The following is a 6,381-nucleotide window of genomic DNA, read 5'->3' on the forward strand; positions in this document are numbered from 1 at the left end:
TAAGTAATCATATGATATTAAAAAAAATTCGTTAGCAATTTTGAAGGACAACAAAAGATAAAACGGGTTAAATATTCTTTGCGATAATTTTCCGCTTTAAAATAGTGGTCTGTTAACTGTATGATCCAGCCAAAGTGGAGTCTCACTGATTTTACTGGAAGAGATATCAAGAGCAATCCTAATCAGGTCTCTACTCTGAATCCTATTCAAGTCTATTCAATGGGGCTTATTCCCAGTGTTTTTAGGATGGTACTGAAAGACAACTTTAAAACCCATTTTAGAGTAATAGGTTTTAAACATGTTTAACTTTGCTTGGATCATGCCTAATATTTCACAGAAAATATTGGGGTGCCATCTCTAATGAGACCTTTGAAATTTCACCACTGACTATTGTGAGGGTCTACCATGCTGTATGACCATAACATCCACTATCATACTTGGAAAAATGGAAGTACAGGAGATAATGTAGCAGCACGTGCTAATTCACATGCAGAGGTTGCAAACACATGCAACACAGAGAGATTATAATCAGAGAGCCAAGATTGGTTATAAATTCAGCTTGAATGTATATTTAGGAGTAAATGTGAGTTTACGGACACACTATGCGTAAAATGATCTAATGTGTATTTTATTTATTATATACAGAAGTGTAATCATTATATAATCCTCAAATAGCGAACATATCAGATATTAAACTGATAAGAACAGACACTACACTTGAACTTAGCCAATAGGCTGAGAAGCGATAATTGTTATATAAAGTAAAAGAGGTGTGCACTGTTCATTTAGAGTGACAATCTGGAATCACTGAAAACAGACCAAGTTTTGATTTCAGCAGAGCAGTATTTTTTTTTCCCTTTGTACTATTAGAGGTCCGATTCAGTTCCCAAAGTAATTAACAAGTATCTGAGTGGAGAATCCATTCCATCCATTATTTCCACTTTCAAGAAGATATTCGATTTCTGGTATAAATTTATACCCAATGCCAGCTGATTCTCATCCACCCATCTCAGATTAATGTGAGAAATACATCTATCCTTCATACATTCTAATAGGTTGATTAAAGCTTCCTGTTGGGACTAGGCAAGCAATCACTTTGAAATTTTATTACAGCTGCTGATTGTAAGCTGTTTATTGGATCTGTAGGGCAGCGGACCTGCACAAGTATTGTCTGGCCAGATGGGTGCATGGATATTTGCAATAAATAAATAATTCAAGGATAAATGAGGCTTCCTTACCCCTTTGGGAAGTGAGTGACAGATTCAGTGCTCAAAGCATTAACATGACAGGTAGTCAAATGACTGGAGATTGATAGGTAACATTCGCACCAAGCACATGTGCAGGAAACACATGCCCATTACTTAATCAGCCTTGATTCTGCTTTCATAGACCAGCTCTGGGTCGGAAAGGGTGAGTGATTCCAATCAATATCTAGTTGTTAGAGTAACAGCCATGTCCGTTCTGGACGGCTGAGTGGGTGAAAACATGTTTGTTCTACTTAATGTGACACAGTCCTGTCAAATTAACAGCTACGATGGCAGGAGCCAGCTTGCTTAATAGGTTGGAGTCAATTCCACAGAGAATTTATTATCTGCGCCCCACCAATAGATCTACAAACCTCATTACTCAGGTTTATTTGCAGATAATAACCAAAGATACACTTTTGTATTAGATACAGCTTGTCCAATTTTAAAGATAGACCAACATACTGTAGCACCTGGGTAACACCAGAATAACCTGTAGATAACAGCAGTACAGTTACTTAATTGAGTTCCTGCCGAGTTGAATGACTGTAAGTTCTGTTAAGTCTTAAAAGAACAAACACGTAGAACATAAAACACATTATCCTTTGACTCAGAGATTAACTATGTGCTCACGCAATATGTTTGTATTGTGGAACACCCCTTTCCTGCTGTCTTCAACATTTTCAAGCATTATTGTCTTTTCCAGTGAGTCTTGTCTTCTCATAATGCTCAAAGTATGATACCCTCAGTTTGGCATTTTAGCTTCTAGGGAGAGTTCAGGCTTGATTTGATCTAGAATTACCAGTCTAGAAATTCAGCATTGGTAGCTGAGCAGGATTATAGGACCAGACAATTACAGTATTTCAAAGACTTTGGGTGAGTCTAGGGGAGAGAGTAAACAAAGGTACAGAACAAGTGACCTAGGAACAACAACTTTTTCTTTGCCTTTGTAAAATATAGTTATGCTGATCCCTTGATTGCCTGCAAGGTTTGATTAAAATATGAAATATAAAGGATATATTAAATATATATGAAATGTAAAGAACAGTTTAAAAAATAAAATATAACAACTATTGGAAGAAGATTCATATATCTTCTTTGAAACTCTTTCAGATCCAGTTTTTTAAGGAAACAATCGTCAACTGAGTTTCACATGCATTCATAAAACAAACAAACAAAAAAATAAGGCCTGATCTTTAAGGTTGCCAGCCTCCAGGTACTTGCAAAAAATAGCAGCACGAGGGCTCTCAGTAAGTATACCAGTACGTGATAGAATTCAGGTATGTATTCAGATGTTTATAACAAAAACAATAAAGTATAAGCGCATTGCTTCATGCGTAAACAATATGCAAAGAATATACAACAATTGCAAATAATATTCAACAATGCTGTCCAAAGTGTACAAAATAAAAACTCTTGAAGAGAGAACAAGGTAAGTTCTTGCATCAAATTGTATACAACATGTATTAAACCCAGAGATTCATCCGTGCATACCCCACAGTCTATGGTACTTGTACACGAGTAGTCCAATTAATCAATCCAAATATCCAAGACGATACCTCCGGCTTGGTATTCGTTTTGCTTATGCTTCTTCAGTTGTATGCCATCTTCGTTTCAAAAATACTCAACAATTATTCTGTATTGACCCGGAGGGAGCCTAGACCATCGGTTCTCCTATCCTTCAGAGAGGTACTAGCTGGAGATCTCCTGCTATTACAACTGATCTTCAGCAGATAGAGATGAGTTCACAAGGAGAAAAATAGCCACTTTGGCAATTGAACTCTATGGCATTGAAGTCCCTCCCCAAACTCCGCCCTCCCCAGGCTCCACCCCAAAAACCTCCTGCCAGTGGTGAAGAGGGACTTGGCAACCCTACTGATCTTCGATTTCCCCCCTATTTAATAAACAGTGTTGCCTGGTTATTTGTTTAATAGGTGAAACTCTTTAAATTCTTGACACCTTTCCATTAATCAGGTGATGAATTACATGATGAACATGATGAATTACAAAACACATTACCAGTAATTCAGGACAACATTATGGTCTGTGTAATGTGGCAATGTAAGAGAAAAGGGGGAAGAAACAAGACACAATCATGGTTACTGCACTTGCATCTGTAACATCTTAGCAGTGCCAGGCTTCCTCTATGCAAAGGCATTTTCTTAAGTAAGACAAAGGCACCCCAAACTGCTACATCATTTAGTATATGGATATGTGCCTAAAGGACCCCCTTCACCAACCTCATTTACAATGCCATCCTAAGCAGAGTTACACCTTTCTAAGGACCCATTCCTGAAAATCGGGCTCAAAGCCCTTAGGAGGCCGACTACGGCCTCCGCCAGCGCAGGGGCCCACACCAATGGTGCCAGGAAGGCGCACACTGGCGTTAGTGGCCCCAGCGCTGGCGTGCAGGGCCGGGCGCTGCTCCCCGACCACCGCCGCTGACCGCTGGCCTCTGGCCGCCAACACAGGCTGGGAGGCGTTCCAGCACCCCAGAAGGCGTTCCTGGGGCGTAGCAGCACTGGTTGCGGGGCGGGGCTGACGTTAGTCGGCCTCCCAAGCACTTTTGGCTCGAGAATACCCCTTTTTATTTTTGCAAAGAATCAGGTTTTTGGAGGCAATGCGGCTAGTTTGCCTCCAACGCCCAGCACTGGCTTTCCTTTCAGGAATGTTCTGTCAGTCCATTGAAGTAAACGGGCATGGAATGGCACAACTCTGCTTATGATTACAATATTGCTATGTGGACTGTTCTGTTGCTACGTTTCTCTGGAGCTTTTATGAGTTGGATTCCACATTTTATTTATTAATTTGTTATGCTTATTGTACCTGATTCACAGAGGACCTCTGGGCGCATTACTGTAATTGTAGATAATCATGAATATTTAAAAAATGAATAAATCAGAAAACCAAAACTATGAAGAAGTGCAACCATAATAACTCAATTTCTACACTCTAAGAGAAGCCATTTTAAATACAATGGTCTTCCAGAGGCCCACAATGGAACATTTTCATCAATAATAGAAGGCAAGGATAATTGTGTGATTGTACTGTTTTTGAGCATAAGGTACAAACAAGGGAAAGTTAGTACCTATAGAACCCTAATTCCAGTTCTATTGAATATGAATTATCCTGTTTTCTGGTTCCCAAACAGTCCACACTCCATTTGACCTTTCCAGCCAACAAGTATGACAGCAGAGAATAATACCTCCTCCATGTACATGGCTAGGATTCTCAGGGAGATGGTTCTGGGGAATCTCTCCCAGCCATCTTATTAAAGCTTGTGTTCCAAAATGTGTTAATTATCCCTCTGTCAACCTTTTCCTCATGAACAGCTAGATTTGAGTCCAGTAGCACCTTACAGGCCAACAAGATTTTTGGGGTATGAGCTTTTGAGACTCAAACATGCTCAAACCTGCAGACCATCACTGCTCTCCTCTGAAACTGTCCTTCATGAGAAGCAGGAATGCTTGTCACATACTCGTTACAGATCAAGAGGATGTGAATGATTCTGGACGTCAACATTTAGCACGGTGGAGTGTCATTTTCCTTGCTTGTCAATAGATGACTTGAATGTCCTCAGATCATTTTTAAGTAGCCAGTCTTTTGCTAGGGGGTGGATGCTATAGAAGGATCTCTTGCAGTGGGCAAGGCTCCTTGCACCCGAGGAAAGCACCTCTGCTAGCACAATGGATCCACAGGATCCAAGACAATATCATAAAAATATTAAATGTGGAAATGGGCAAGGCAAGGCTAGTGACAACAGGTCTCTGGAGTATTTTGTGTATGATCAAGACAAGTTTAGGAAGGTTAAGTCAAAGAAATCTTCTCAGGAGAAGCAACGTATCTGATTTTTGGAAATGAGGGTATATGACAATATGATTAATAGAGAGGCTCCAACTTCATTTCACCAAAGCTGTAAAAATTTGTTCTTGTTACGAATGAAACTCTACTGAGGTCACATCCAGCCCACAAGTCATCTCACATAATCTCGGCAAAGATGAGTCGGGTGAAATATCTCTCTGCCTTCAGCAATAACATAAATTTATGACCAGCATCCACAGCTCTATTTTTACCCCTGAGATGGCTTTGTGTGCAACCTGTTAGATTCTGTGCACTGACTTCATGAGGAACTGCCGGGGAGGGGAACAAAAGTTCAATTTCTCTTCATTCTGACATTGCCTTCCCCAAAATTTGCAGCTGCCAATAATAATTTTTCTTTGCTTTGTACATGTTCTGCTGATTAGGTCCTATCCAGTGTTGCCATTTTGTCTGGAACTGCTGTTATTTATTCACCTGGGTTTAATGAAGAGTTCAGATGACACTGCTGGCAACCTCTTCAGAATGTTCCTTATTGCCTTCTGGTTTTTTAAGACCTCTTTTCTGCCTTTTTTTAAAGTTTAAAATGTGAGTGCAGCATCCAGATTATCCCATGTAAACAGCCAAAACATTGGTTCTCGTAGGTTATCCGGGCTGTGTAACCGTGGTCTTGGTATTTTCTTTCCTGACGTTTCGCCAGCAGCTGTGGCCGGTATCTTCAGAGGACTAACACTGAAGGACAGAGACACTGTCCTTCAGTGTTACTCCTCTGAAGATGCCGGCCACAGCTGCTGGCGAAACGTCAGGAAAGAAAATACCAAGACCACGGTTACACAGCCCGGATAACCTATGAGAACCAATGAACTCTGACCGTGAAAGCCTTCGACAATAAAGCCAAAACATTATTTAAGCTTTCCAGGGCTACTATCCCAGGGGTCTCAAAACTGCGGCTCCATAGCCGCATGCGGCTCTTTGGCCCGTTGAGTGCGGCTCTCTGAACTTGGTTTGGAGCCCCTGCTCTTGCGCCCGTGTGCGCCGGCAGCAGGGCTGCGGAGCCAGCGCGCCTGAGAGAGAGCGAGAGAGCGGGTGAGCGGGTGCGCTGTCTCTCCCCCCCCACACCATGGAGAATGGCCGGGTCCCCCTTTCCCTTGCCCTCAATGGTTGGGAGGCTAAAGCCTCCCCTCCCCTCTAGCCGCGCAATTGCTGGGCGGGTGGCTTGGTGGTTCCTGCCCCCCTGCCTATCAGCTGTTGGGCGGGGCGGGCTTCCTTTGTTAGACCTGGCCTCCGGCTGAGTCCCATTGGGAGGCGATGTCTACCCACT

General features: G+C 41.9%; 1 pseudogene; it reads right to left on the reverse strand.

The window, feature by feature from the left end:
• Positions 1–630: 630 nt before the first annotated feature.
• On the reverse strand, positions 631–747 carry LOC130479829 (U2 spliceosomal RNA; annotated as a pseudogene).
• Between the last annotated feature and the right edge of the window lie 5,634 nt (positions 748–6,381).

This window comes from Euleptes europaea, chromosome 6 (genome assembly GCF_029931775.1).
Source record: "Euleptes europaea isolate rEulEur1 chromosome 6, rEulEur1.hap1, whole genome shotgun sequence".
In the NCBI taxonomy this organism is placed as follows: domain Eukaryota; kingdom Metazoa; phylum Chordata; class Lepidosauria; order Squamata; family Sphaerodactylidae; genus Euleptes; species Euleptes europaea.